Source organism: Lepisma saccharinum, chromosome 5 (genome assembly GCF_977018435.1).
Source record: "Lepisma saccharinum chromosome 5, izLepSacc3.1, whole genome shotgun sequence".
Taxonomy (NCBI): domain Eukaryota; kingdom Metazoa; phylum Arthropoda; class Insecta; order Zygentoma; family Lepismatidae; genus Lepisma; species Lepisma saccharinum.
In genome coordinates, this window is record NC_139233.1 from 87,283,767 (window position 1) to 87,299,648 (window position 15,882).

Genomic DNA, 15,882 nt, shown 5'->3' on the forward strand with positions numbered 1-15,882 from the left:
TATTTGGATTGTTCTCTGATTATAAAGAAATTATGTGGAAAGGTGGCTTGAGCGTTATATTTCGCAGAGCACCCAATGATCATAATGCCTTCATGAGATACAAAACTTTAAATGCAGATGGAACAACTAATGAGACTAGTTTACCCGAAGCTGCGAAATGTGTGATCCAGTCTATGGAGTTGCGAATGCCTATAGTTGAATATGAATCAAATTATGCTCTCAAATACAAAATACAAAGCCAACATTTTGAAAAATCCTCAAATTCCGATTCAATTTTATACTTATCAATGCATACAGAGGTCAGTGGAGGGTAAATTGTTTGAATTTGACCTTACTAATCTGTTCCAATCTTTGCAATATGACATGCCAGAGTTTGTAGCTGTGCTGTTTCAAACAGGAAGAGATGACAATCAGAAAAAAGATAGCAGCCAGTTTGATAATTGTAAAGTTAAAAATGTGTATTTGAAGAATGGCAGAAATGAAGTATTTCCTCGTGAAAATTACAATTTAAACATTGCAGAACAAGATTATTTAAAATTATTTGAAGCCTATAGTGCTTTTCAACGAGTAACTGAAGGTAACATACACATGTATTATAATCCAGATGAGTTCATAATTCACAAACCAATGGTTTTAATCAATGCGTCAAAAAGAAAATTAGTAGTTATAAATGATCGAACTAATATTAAATTAGCATGCGAATTTCATGAAACTCTACCTGAAAATACTACATGCAGTGCAATTTTAATTGTGGAGAAATCATATATTTATGATGTAAAAAATGAAAGAGTGATAGAAAAATTTTAATAGTAGAGAATAATATATAAAAAATTAAACTACGTGTAGATTTTTTTTGTTATTTCTTCAAAATTTTAGTTTGATGTTAGGTTTATTTTTTTTCACATGTGTTGACTGCAATTATTATTAACTTCTAAACTAAAGTGCCCGCAAGGCAAAGTATGGATTCCACACTCGAGAATACACCTCTTGTTGTCGTGTGGATCCAGGGCTACTTTTTTTTTATTTTATTCGTTGTAATCTCATGGTTTGAGCTTTGTATTCTATTGTCCTCTCGAAGTATCCTCGACTGTGAAGAAAGACAACAAATATAATCCTGGAATGTTAGTTTGTTTTAAACAGTATCTTTGCACGTTCCTTTTGCTTTTTTCGTGACGCTGCTCTCTGTTCTGAATGTATACATCTTCGAACGCAAACCAGCGAACTCAACAATAATATCACCGTTGCACTCATCTTTGAACTTGCCGAGAACCTTCTTGTTGTGGGAAGGAATTCCAAATCTGTTGGGTTGAGGGTAGGAAGAAGTGTTGAAATACCCAAGCATGGAAGGATGTTTAAGATCTTCGTAGAGGTTAGGTGTTTGTATGTCATAAATAAAACTATCGGTGTCCATGTACAAAATTGACAGCTTATCGTTATAGAAGGGTTTCATAATATTATAATGAAATTCGAACATGTACAGTTTTGACAAGTCGAGAACTGTTGCACCAACGTTAATAGGTTTTCTGAATTTTATTAATTTTATAGCTAGATTAAAAAGTGTTAAATTCTCGTAAATTTTTCGCGATTTGAATCTAGGATCAGATACTAATTTTCTACATTTATTGTTATCTGAAACCAATTATATGTCTACATGCTTTCTGACGTTCTCCATCGTTTTTCCATAAACGGAATTATTCATTAATTTATAAAAATCTTTATCTAATTCTGAAATGGCAGCTGTTCTGTATCTCGTGTTGGTCTCAATATAAGATTTTAACCATGGAGAGTGTTTGAACTTGAGAATTCTCCTCACATTTACTACCTGAACACCCTTCCCAATCAAAAACTGGAGATTCTTGTAGTGGACGACATATCTCTCTTTTCTCTCTAGAGTTAACATAAGCTTGCTTTGATTAGAATCAAGTGGACATTTAATTGATGGAGCCGGAGGTAAATCGGAAAAAGTAGCATGCAAAGTATTTGAAAATTCAATATCCATCTCAATGAACAGACCAAATTCACGATCGTCGAAACGATTAATATCAATTGAAATCGGATCCAGCCACTCGAGTCCTCCGTATGGAAGTTTTTGTATCATTGCGAACTCGTAGAGATTATTTACGTCTGCCTAAAATATGTAATTCGATGGTCGATTTGCATCCTATTGATTCTCAGACATGTCAATATTGTTTGCCTTTGCGTATCTCGCGTATCTCTGCGAACATTGCACCATCCCCCCACGTATCCCCCTTTCTATAAAAAGTAACATGTCCACATCCGATATCAATTCCAACTTGATCCTGGTCTGGAGCAACATAGCAGACCATGCCAAACCAGGAAGACTGTAGAAGTATGCTGGATCTAATTTATAAATAATTATTGCTGTTTTTTGAATATTTGGAATACATCAGCAAGTAATGTTACGTCTAATTTAAGATACGCATCGTGATAATCGCCGAGAGTATTGCATCTCAATTCCTTCCATATTAATTTCGCATGTTCATATTCTTCGTCTGTGATTCCGGTTTTTTCAGTTGACTGAAGAATTCTTTTTGAAGTGGGAGAGTGTCATCGTCAAATTTAGATTCATCAGTTACATATTCGTAAGGATAAATGCCTTTACGTTTAATCAGTTCTAGGTGTATGTTGGGAAAACTAGCTTTTGTAATTTTAAGTTGTTCGTCAGTAAGTTTACTCGCTAAAGCATCGAGACTTGCCGATAGGAATCTAAAATAATCTAGAAACCTCATCTCTATGATTTCATTCGTTGCTGGAATTTTAATTTTCTTACTTATAGAAATATAACGCTCTTCGTTTTGAGCAAGAATATGTATTTTTTGCGTATCGTATCCAAGATTTCTAATTAAGAAATTAAAATCGTAATTAGATCCATTGTGAAAAAATATTGGTACGAATTTGGGCTTCTGGATCTTGAGGTTGCAGGTGTTACAGATTCCACTAATGTAGTTTCCGGTGAAGTGATTGTGGTGAAATACTTTCCGATTCTCATCCGTGAAATGTTGATCACACACCGGACACGTTTCAATGTTATTGTAAGATTGAAGTTCATCGCTGGTTAATGGAAGCATTGATTTCGATTGACATAAGAAGCTGCCAATGTTCTCGACCTCCTCCACAATCTTTTTGAAAAAGAGTTCAATAACATTCGGTCCGCGATATATATACATGGTTTATCTATCCTATCTTGCCAAACAACAACATATCCAAAACTATTTGGATCATGAAGCTGGTACGGTGTTGTGGAAGAAAATTCGAGATCCGAATCGCAATAACACAATGGTTTGAGAAAAGCCTCAAAGTCCGCAATGATAATGGCTGGATGTTCCAACAAGCCTTGTGCATTTTAAATTCTTTGAATTCATTTGCTTTGGGCATCAACATGCGAGCCGGTCTGTTGACTCCACAGTAGACTTTATGTTCAGCAAGTTTTTGTTTGGCAATTTCTTGATTTTTGAAATGTTGGTAATTACGTTGGTTACGACCGTCGGATACGGTTAAACACCTTGGACAAACTTCGATGTGTGTACAAAACTTGGTTGTTTGGCTTCTGATCAAGCGGGAGAGTGAACGAATTAGCGTGTAATGATGAACATCATCGTCAGCAATGAGAAGCAGATTGATTTCCATAGCTTCGTCTTCAACAATATTAGTTATCCTAACAGGATGCACAAAATTCTTAACTGAAGTATACGAATATACATTTATAGCTAATCGTTTTCCTTCTCCATTTCGTACCCTGTTTTCAAACTTTGTTATGTCGGAAATAGCAACAGGGTATTCGATGCCTGCTATAGCATATTCAATCTCATCGATATATTTCTTATAGTGACTAACTCTTTCCGGATGATCTATCCAATGAATCGGGTAAAGCGCTGCTAAAAAGCACCACATGAAACACTTATTGTCAGTGTTATGAATGTTCAGCACAGTTCTCTTATGCTGAATTTCTACCGGAAGTGGAACATAGTTCGAAGCAGAAAAAGGTGTAAATTTGTTTACATAAGCGATTAACCTGTGAGGACTTCTACATAAAGACCAACCTGATCCCTTAGCCTCGTTTTCATCGTGTTTCCTAATCAATTCACTAGTAAGATTAGAATAAAAAACGTTCAAATTATCAATGTCTGCCAAATAAAAAAACTTGTTTTTTCGTTTTGTGAAAGAAAATATTTCTTGTACCATTGGGTTTCTCATATTCACAAATTAGATCAACATATACTTTTATGGAGTTGTTTTCTAGTTTATTTTTCAGAATATTTATGATAGATGTTTTAATTTCACTCAAGAAACTAGAAATATCACAGCGTGGGTTCGAAGTAAAACAGAAATCCTGGAGTTAGTTGTTGAATGCAGATCTAATCAGCTTTTGGTTATTAGACATCTTAATTTGTTTGCAAGTAGAAGCTTCAGCTTCAGGATGATCAATTTTTCTTTTCAATGTTCCATGTCCGGTTGATGCTTTGGAAATTTTCATGTGTTTACTTAAATGTGCAATGCTAATTATTTTTCCGCATTGAGTACAAGGCTTAGTAGGTAACGAACGATTTATTTTTTAACCTGTCTCGCAACATCGTGCCCTATGCTTGCTAATATTACTTTTGGAGATTAATTTTCCACAAATAGCACATTCGATGAACTTGGTAGATGACATTTTTTTAATATGCTTTAAGTAAATAACAATAAGACGCACAATCAACTCAAAATTCAATAAGATTCTTTTAAACTTATGATAGTTGATAGAATGTAACTTAAAAAATACAATAGTTATAATTATAATATTTTTTCAGCTCTGGTATTTATATATAAATTTTCTCGAAAAAAAAATACAAAATTCAATACAAATACAAATTCATACAAATTCAATCTGTGTGAAACACCTTCAAGATAAAATAATTGTACCTATTACGATAAAATTTTCAGCTATGTTATTTATACAGAATTTTGGAGACAACAAGTAACATCTGATCACACCAAAACTCAATCTGATCGAAATTACTATGAGCTATATAGCTTTAAAATAAATTAAATACTTAACTTTTAACAAAAAAATTATGAGCAGCACTGCAACAACACGTTCGCACTCTTCAAACACTCTCACGATACTGACTGACCTGTAATGCTTTCGCATTTAAATAACCTAAGCGCGGACCGCGTTGAAAACATCAGAAACAGTGAGCCAATCAGAAAACAACACGTTATCGCATACGTCATAATCCAACCAATCAGAAGACACCCATTACGTCATAACCAACCAAGTAGACCGGAAGTACACCGAAAGTAAATTTGCGTGGGTGGGCGTGGGTTTGCGTGGGTGTATACTTAAAAAAAACTGGAAAAACTCACAGTTGTCTGTCAAGTAGACCGGAAGTAAATAGGTGTAGGTGGGTGTGCGTGGGTGGGTGTGGGTGTAGGTGTTACATACTTTAACTCGTAAGAAATTATGACATTCGTACGAAGTAAAAACACAGATTTGAAATAGTATAAAATCGACAAAAACATCATCAACATAGGTTTTCCATTGTGGTTAAATTAATAAAAACAATTGGCCTCGTACCACTCGTACCAAGTGAGAGATGAAAAAACACAGATTTGCAATAGTATAAAATCGACAAAACATCATCAAAATAGGTTTTCCATTGTGCTTAAATTAATACAAATAATAGGCCTCGTACCAAGTGTGACTTTGAACATATCAACTACCTCTACTTATAAATTAAATGATACGTATTAGTAATTATTATTATAATAAAAACATGTCTAAATGTGAGTTAACAAAAAATGAAAGACATTTTCCCGTCACGACTGCAGATCGAAAATAGTCGGAACACGCATTAAATGGAATGGACTGTCGAGGCTAAATGGGTAAATCTGGTAGCCCCTTGCATGAATGGTTATAAAACTAAAACTACCAAATAAAGCAGACTGCAGACTTCTGGAGCCTGTCTCTCTACACCACAAACATTCAAGGACAAAATTTAATTTTTTACAAATTTGAAAATTTGTAGATGTATTTCTTGTACCTTTTTATAGGTCCACATAGATCGAGGGAGGGGTGTATGGCCCCCACTGCCCCTCCCTTGGGTACGAGTCTGGTGATTAGCATGTTACTGAAAATGTGGCAGTGTCGTCTGGCAACTTCCCTTCCGTCTGTTAAGTAAGAAAACGCGTACTGGGGCATTCCATGTGAAATCAATTAATGAAGAGGCACTTTTCAACGTCACATATTTTGATTCATTTGAAATTTGGCATACTGAAAGGTTCACTTGAGGTAGGAAAATATGCAACTTTGCAGATACATATCTTTCGTATTTCCGAAATTAGAGCGTTGCAAACTGTGCGATTTTGACCATCTTTTCCAACATCTTGTTAACTTTAAATTGCGATATTTCAGCAACTAGGGCACCTACGAAATAATAATAATAATAAAAAAATCGCCTTTATTGGAGCGGGCGTGTTTCGGCCTCTAGGGTGATTGAGACGGCGTTAGAAACGTTTTGAAGGGCTCTTTCACACAATGTATTGCGTGCTTTGTCAGGGTAGACAAAACAATTAAAGGTGATGTAAAAAACTTTGGTAGCCGTTTTCTCAGAAACAGGTCTTTTAATATTTTTTTTTTTCAAAACGTTACATGTCATACATACACTATTACTCAATAAGTGTACAAAATTTTAAAATGGCACGCTAATGAGATCCGGAGTTATGTTAGATTTAGGCTAGGTTAGGGTAGGGTATAGTAGGTTAGGTAATGAATGATAACAGATTTTGATAGACAAATTGCTAATATTAAATAGTAAAATTCTAACAGGAATAAAATACAATATTGCTTGAATTAACGTAGATGAATATGATGTTTAAATTTACGGTTATTAGAAATACAGGGTGACTAAAATGCCCGGTTCCATAGCAACTACGTTAATAGTACACATAGCGAAAAATAAAAATAGGGGAAAGTTGGTGGAAATAGATGAGGTTCAATCTAAAGTGCTTGAATTTTCAATGTAGCATGTACCGTTCAGGATGTACACTGGTACGACCCTAATTGGTAACCAAAAATGCCCGGAATACTGTATGCCATCGCAATGCTATCCAATTCTGGGTAAATTGAGAAATGTTGATCAAAATTGCCTATTTGGGTGAGTTCCATGCTATGATTATTTCAATTAAATATAATATACTTGTTTGTTCTCATGGATTTTTTTATATATATATATATAGCCCCAATCCCACCATTCACTCACTCACTCACTGACATAAATGTTCTCCATGAAGGAAGCCCCGGAGCCAAAAAATGTCCGATTACGAGCTTCCATGAAATTGTCCCAAAATACCGAGAAAATTTTAAAAACCGCTCACTTTGCCATTTTTTAAGGGTGAAAGTGCCCTTCTTCATGTCCTTATCAACCCGTTGCCACGGGCATTTTTTGCAGCACACCAGAGGGGGCCACTCCGCGACTTGCACGTTATTCGCTAGAGCTTGTGACGTCACCAAGAGGACACGAGCGGAAGAAAGCTATGCGTAGAATGTAGCAGATGGCACATGAAAGCTGTGTTTTCATGCATGTTTGATATTATACACCAAAGCTGTTAATTCAATTTGACAACAAGAGATCAAATACGCGATACAAGAATACATTTATTCCGAAACAATGCATAGTTTATTTTTCAGACATTATTATGCTTGATATCTTGTCCCTGTAGGCTGAAGTCCACTGCCCGCTTTTCTTTCCAGCTAACCTATTGCATTTATTTTAAATGTGTAATTCTAAGGAAAGTTCTTGTCCGGGCATATTCTGATATGAATTTTTACTGAATGTCCTGGAATTTCCCTATAATATTTTTACGCTACTTTTCAGATTCTCCAGTTGATCGCCACGATGAGGATAAATTCGTTTTTGTTATTTAACGTCTTCTTCCACTTTTGGCTAATTGCGACGAACAGCATGAGTGATGTTTAGTTTAAATTGATGAAGGGACACTCGCAGCAGGCACGTATCCAAGGGGGAGCTTAGGGAGCTCGAGCCCCCCGAACGTTTGCGTTTTACATTAGATAAAATGAGGTTTTTGGTTTCTTGAGATGGGAAATAAAATAATGTGACGATAATTTAAGGAGAGAAATAATTATCGAGTCAAGCACGTATCCAAGGTGGGAATCAGGGAGCTCCAGCACCCCCTTCAGGAAATTACGCTACATAAAATTAGATTCATGGCTTCTTGAATAATGTGATGATAATTTGAGAGAAATAATCGAGGCAAGACACAGAATGTTCTATAACCCTGTTATTGTTAATAGCGCGTATCCAAGGTGGGATCAGGGGCTGGAGTCCTCCCCTTAATTTTTTTCAGTTTACACTACATAAAATTAGGTTTTTGTTTTCTTGAATAGTGTGCCGATAATATAAGGAGAGAAATACTTACCGAGGCAACACGGAGAATGTTCTATAACCCTGTTGTTGATAATATTGCATTAAAACTTTTTTGAGCTTTCGGTGTTGTCGCAGCACTAAAGACTTGTCAGCATTTGGAAGCTGCAAACGTAGCGCCACACGTAGGGCGATTCATTGTAATTTTCTAATCTCTGAAAAGCGGGAGAGGAAACGTTCTTGAATAAGACAAGGAGTCGAACTACTGGCAACATTAACGAGTCGTTTTATCTGCGGAATGTTCTAGAATATAATGAGGTTAAAATACGCGGCTTCAATTTCCAAGTTGACCTGTACAACAGAATCGGTTAATGAGAATTCAAAGGTAAGTGTGAGAGTTCATCATACTGTCGATTAGTGATCAGTCAGTGTCCATTGCTGGCTTTATATGATCTAGTGATTCGAAGATGAAAAGGACTAAATAACGTAAAGCAACGAAGTCTACTACTAGTTCCAGTTGGGGTCCAAAGTTGAAGACATTAACGACAGCGGATCTTCCGGAGCCTCAGTGTAGTGTTAGTTCGGGTTGAGGGCCGAAGGGATCAACAACCAAGAATCTGTGTATCCCTTCATCCATTTCATCTACTCACCATTCATTTTCATCTTTGCGATTAGCCAAGGGGTAAATTATACGTGAAATAAAACAAAATCGATACAAATACAAAACAAAAATAATGGAACGATTATGCTGTTACGTTTTTCTGTATTTTAGGCACGTCGCATTTATCAGCCAACAGTCAGAGATTGCTTTTCGGTCGAATGATACTTCTAATAATCGGAGGTAAATGCAAGCTGAGAATTATATTTTGGTCTCTTATCCACCTGAGTTGAGGATCTAAATTTTTAGATTTTATTTGTAACAATATTTACTACTGTGAGGAATTAAAAATAAACTTACGGCTAATTTCGGCACTGGCTTCCTATTCTGTAATAGTTACATTTGTTGTAAGAACATAATACATTAATTTACTTTATATAAATATTACATTATCCATCGCTTTTCCTAATTAAATCTCATACCATATCCAATACACACATAAAATGTGTTTTACTATTAATACAGTGCCCAATTAGAAAATATGGCTTCCCCGATGGCCTAGTGCAAGCGCCGTCGCCTTGTAGTCAAGGGGTCCCGGGTTCGATACCCGGTGTAGGCACATAGTGGTTCGGATCCAACTTTAAACTGTAGGTCCAGTCCCAATTAGCCTTTCTGTGCAAACAGCGGACTTAAAACGCCAAATCAATCAAGCAACACAAATATGAAATATTAAATCTATTTTTTTTTATTTGGTTTATTTTACTTCACTTTTCTGCCACTTTTGGCTAATTTCGAAGATGGGGATGAGTTGAGTCAAACATTTCATAATGTGTATTCTCGCGGCATGTATTCAAATGTGTACTAATACAGGGCTAAGGCCTACCTACCGACTGCCGGCCTCACTTCCACCTGCCGAGGCGGGAGATCATCCAACCTGTTACAAGTTGGCGTGTGGTCAGCACGACGACCCCCAGTCATTTTTGTAAGTTTCCATGCCGGATTACGCTACTCATTCGTAGCTCTCCAATTTCCTCACAATGGTGGTTGGCCATCGGTCCCATACGCAGTCCGAAACCTCAGAAAGAAAGTTGTTACGCTTCCCCTAGGAGACTCGAACCTGCCCGTTCCGTAGCCAGAGCCCAAAGCATGACGTCTTAGACCGAACGGCCACGGTGTGCGACTAAATATGCACTAAGTTTTAAAAGCAAAAGTACCTTCTGCTAGTTGTAACATGCCATGAATAAATTTAAGGATTATGATTCACAATCTCGGCCATTTATGAAGGTGGTGTTAGCATCACGTTCCGGCCCCCAAAATACTATCTTTACAGACCCCTGGTGAACCTCAAAACCGTTTTCATGCAAGGACGTTGCTGAGAAAATCCCCCTCGAGACCAACCACCCTGGGAACAGAATCCTCGTCTTCAGCGTGACAGTCAGATTATTTACCGACTGAACCAACGAGGCTTTTTAAAGCACATATAAAATAAATTACAGCCAGCAAAATAGTATTATATTTATACGATATCTTTAAATTATAATATAATAGACGTGTATACAACACATTATATTGATAATACAAAAATCATTGATAAATTTTTCCTTGCTTTGATAAGTATGCTTTACATTGAATAGCTTCTTTGGGCATTATTTACATGACAGCTCTTCTCATTGATTGACGAGAAGATTGAAAGGATGTGCAGGGGAGAAACGTTTGTCCTGTAAGTCGTACATTATATTTTCAGCACAATTTCTCAACGAACGCACCATAGGCGGAGTTCCAGAGGGGCCAGGGAAGGCCTGGCCCCCAACTTAAAAAATACTATAAAAAATCACATGATTAAGTTCAGTTACTACATTTTTGTTATGAAGCCATACCGCAAATCTTGACGCAATAGCGGGTCTTAGACGTTTTGATTGATGTGCAGGGCCGGATTAAGACGAAATTGGGCCTGATGCTGCATCAATTGATAGCATTGACTTGAAATATTCGGTGAACAATAAAGACAACGACGTTATAGTTATGTCACAGCAGTAAGAATAATAGTAACTGTATAGTAAGTAACGCTGTGTCTAGGCGTCCGAAATTGGGGCTCCAAATTTCATTCTAAGATTTATTTTCAGGTTAATATAGCAAAAGAAAACTGTTCACCTTTCGAAAAATTCTCGTCTGTTTTCATCTGGGCCTATTTCAGGAATGGGTCTAATGCTGCAGCATCAATAGCACCCACCTTAATCCGGCCCTATTGATGTGTACAGTTTGAAGAAAGAAAAACGTAAAATGACTTTGTGTTGAGTCAACAGTTACTGCTGAGGCATTAAACAACTTTTCAATTTCTTTTTTCTAAAATATCTGAAGCTTACTATTGTACCGTAACTTTTTAAAAGTAATACGAGTATTGTATCAATAAAAAATAATGAAATGCAAAATGCAATAATCGTACCGTTTTGCTTCTTTTAAAACTGACAACCAATGTACTAATTAATATTTGTTTACTTAAGCAAGGAAATTTAACATTTTCAAATCTAAAAGGCCTAAAACTCAGTGATTTTAAGCTGTTTTTTTTAATTTCCGGGGGTAAGGCCTCCGGACCCCTTATATACTAGGGGATATTCAATACCTGAGGGTTATTGAATATTCCCTAGTTTATAATATCATATGCTTCTCCCAGAGTCTGCCCCCCCCCAAAGCAAAAGCTCATACTCCGCCCATGAAACGCAATAAATAAAGTAACACAGTGCAATTGTTAATTAGTGTTGGCTACCTACGAGATGTTCAAAGTATTATTTTCGCTGGCGATGTTCCAATTCAAAGCTAATAAATCTTATCTTGCACTCAATATTCAATGAAGCAATACTTAGAAACTGAGTTCGGATTGTGTAAAGGTTTTTGAACGTTGCATACGTGATGATATGGAAGGCGAGTGTGGAAGTAAGGCCAGAGGCGCAACAACGAATTTTTGTCTGGAGGGGGCAAGTGCCAGGATAAACGTACCAATAATAATAATAGTAATAATAATAACATTAATAAAGACATTATTATTACTAGTGGTAGTAGTAGATAGTAGTATCAAAGACGTTTTTATCCTCATAAATTACGCAAAAGGGAGGTAACGCATTTATTTTGAACAAACAATTTTTTTTTTTTTTCAACACCAGAAATTTTACATTAGCTAATAATTGAAAACAAGCACACAAGCTGTATTTTTGAATGGCAGAAAATGAATGATAAATGCATGCCGAAGATATTTTTTTTGTACATATAACATGTATAACTTTCATATGTTTTACACATATGCAACATGGAGCGACATAAAATAAGAAAATACATATGCAAGATGATAACACTAAATTATGTACGTATTCAAAGTTTATTCATTACATATATACAAAACATATTATTTAAATACATCACATTACAGAAAGCAATTATATTGCGAGCGAAGCGAGAAAGATGGTTTTTACATCCAATTTTTGCAATTTAAAACAATATGGATTTAATCGGGAACAAACAATATCACATGGCGCCAAGGCATTTACTCTTTCACAACTTTTTTTAAAAAATTTAGATTATTTGGTGCCCATGGCTGATTCCCGCCGCCCCCTAGCTACGGCTCTGAACTTGACGAGACAGAAAAGCAAGCACTGCAAGCGAAGCGAGCAAGCAAATTTTACGAAATGTATTTTCATTTGTATAAAAGCTGAAATAGAAGGGGGCAATTGCTCCTCTGTGCCCCCTGCAGGTGCCTTTGACCATCAATGTTTGCCCCTCCTAGATTGACTTCCGTCGAAGGTTGGGGGGCAATGCCCCTGCCCACCCTGTGGTTGCACCACTGAGTAAGTCCGAAATTTAGAGGAACAAATTGAATCAATCCTGCTGCAGCAACTTTATTTTTGCGAAGCGATGATTACTTTATTCCAGGCGATTTTCTTATATTATTATTGCACGTGCGAAGAGCACAAACAGGGTGATTTGTTCTCATTCTACCGACATTCAAGAAAAGGTGTGTATAAGTAAATAATCGACCCATTTATCTCAAGCTTCCGTATACGCTAACGAAGTAAGTTCCATTCTGTCCTCTTAATGACGTCATAGCACGCACAGAATCATGGGAAAAAATCTCGAAACCTCGGGAATGGCATACCTAATAAAGATACCTTGGCAGCACACATTGTTTCCTTCAATTTTTAATTTTTTGTTATATATAAAAGTATATTTGGTTGTAGCTTTACTGCTATGCACCAGTTACATTTGTTTTACATTTTATAATTTTACAATTTCATAATTTTACAATTTCATAATTTTACCATTTCATAATTTTATAATACAATATTTTCTCTCACAATATAGTTTTTAAGTACATATATGATTTTCTTCGTTGGGTTCCTCAAAAGTACTGACAAGGCGTATGCGCCATTATATCCTGCTTCTTTTAGATCTCTTAAGAAATAATCACGCGTAGTTACATTAAGGCGACATTCAAATATAATGTGATCAGGTGTTCCTTCAGTTGCACCACACTGACAGATTGGGGATTGAACAATGTTCCTAGTGTACAGGTCTTTAGGTGCTAGGGTGTAATTTAGCCGACATCTAAGAAGACTTGTTAAAGAGTTTCTTGAGAGATTAATGTCTTGATACCAAGGTTCTTTAGGTATAAGTGGTTGAATTGAATAATATTTTTTCCCATTAGTCTTCCCTGTAATTGTCCATTGTTTCTGCCAACTTTTCAACAATTCTGTTTTAGCATGCGACTCTAGCGCTTTTGCAGAAAATTTGATCCGAAGGGATCGGTGACTTGATTCTTCAGCTGCGTACTTGGCTAATGTGTCTGCTATGTGGTTCCCTTCTATAGATGTATGCCCAGGAGTCCAGACAAAATAAATACTGTATCCTGAGTTGGTTACTTTGTGATATAAAAGACATGGAAGACATCTTTTTCATTAAGAATTTTCTCGCAAGATATTGCGCCCGTAGATGAAATGGTGGTTCTCCTACTTCAACAAACGTAGCCTGTTTCGGTGTTCCTTTCCATAGACCAAAGATTCTACATAAACTATGATATTGTATTGAAGATATTTTCCCAAATGCCCAATTTAGATTACACTGAGGAACAATGAAATTTGCGCGACCGGAAAACAACCTATTTCTATGTTTTTTGACTTGCTGAACACGAAAATGATGTTCTTTTTTCTCCACGACGTCTAGTTTTTGAAATAACACGAAATTGAAATAAATGTAACAAAGCTTTTTTTTCACCATATGATATACAAGGATTCTTCAAGAGAACACGTGTGGCTGTTTTTCCTGCATAATATGAAGAAAGCATTGTAACAACAATAAAAAGGGCAAACATTGTTGTTTATTTTATTACCCGATAAGATAAGAGTAGAGAAAAATCTTTGTTAAAGAGGCAAGGTGATGCATTGTACTGTGTCTTTATCAGTTGCGTTCTGTTTGCTGGAAGTGTAGGTTGTGTGTTAGGTTGTGTGCTTCATCGCGATTGTTTTGTGTGGTAGGTCTATTTGAAAATAGTGCAGTGATGCCTCGTAACTGTGTAAATTCACCCAATCTGTTTTGCTATATGTGTGGTGGGTTCACGACAAAATTCCAACAAAACTCAATTACCCTAATAGCGAAGAAAGCTTACGAGCTATATTTCGGATGCAAAATCGGAGACCAAGATAAAGGGTGGGTTCTTCATGTCTGTTGCAGTAGATGCTCTCGATATTTACGAGAGTGGTTACATGGTACCCACCTATCCATGCCCTTCGCTGTTCCCATGGTATGTCGCGAACCTCGAGATCACATTACTGATTGTTACTTTTGTTTAACTAATGTTACGGGATTCTCAAGAAAGTCCAAATATATCCTACAGTATCCAAATTTACCTTCTGCGATAAGACCAGTGCAACATGATGGGACATTACCTGTTCCAAAGCCACCATTGGAATGGTCTTTGGAAGAGGAAACAGAAACTTCCTCAGATGAACCGATATCTTCTCTCGGACATGATCCTGACTTTCAAGAGTCACGGAAGACACCGCATCTTATCACCCAGCCAGAATTAAATGATTTAGTATGTGATTTGAACCTTACAAAGAAAGAAGCGGAATTGCTGGGTTCAAGACTGCAAGGGTGGAACCTGCTGGAACCAGGGACAAGTATTACATTAGAAAAAAGGTCAACTAAAATTTTCTTCTTAGAAATCAGACGAATGAAGGTTGTTCATCGATGCGTCAAAAACTAGCTTGAAGGTGGTCCTCCTGCATAATGGAAATGAGAAACCTTCAGTGCCAGTTGCTCATGCGAGTGAAATGAAGGACACACATGAAAACATTGCTTCGATCCTCACAAGTGTTAGCTACGACAAACACCAGTGAAAAATCTGTGCTGATCTGAAGGGGATGCAATAAGGTTTCACGAAATTCTGTTGTTTCCTCTGTCCATGGGACAGTAGAGCAAAGGACATGCATTACAAAACTAAACACTGGCCTCCCAGAGAGTTTTACACACCTGGAGAAAAAATTGTCTCTCACAAACCTCTTCTCTACACCAACAATGTGTTACTCCCTCACTGCACATCAACTTGGGTTTAATGAAGAACTTTGTGAAGGCCATGAACAAAGAAGGAAAAGGGTTTGAGTACTTACGAAGGAAATTTCCTGGTGTAAGTGATGATTAAAATAAAAGAGGGGATTTTTGTTGGCCCTCAAATCCGGGAGGTAATGAACGATCCCAATTTTGAAGAACTGTTAAGTGAATGTGAGAAAGCAGCATGGGATGCGTTCATGGGTGTGTGTCGCAATTTCCTTGGCAACCATAGGGCTCACAATTATTCCAAACTTGTAGAACGTATGCTGGCAACATACAAAGAAATGGGATGCAATATGTCTCTCAAGA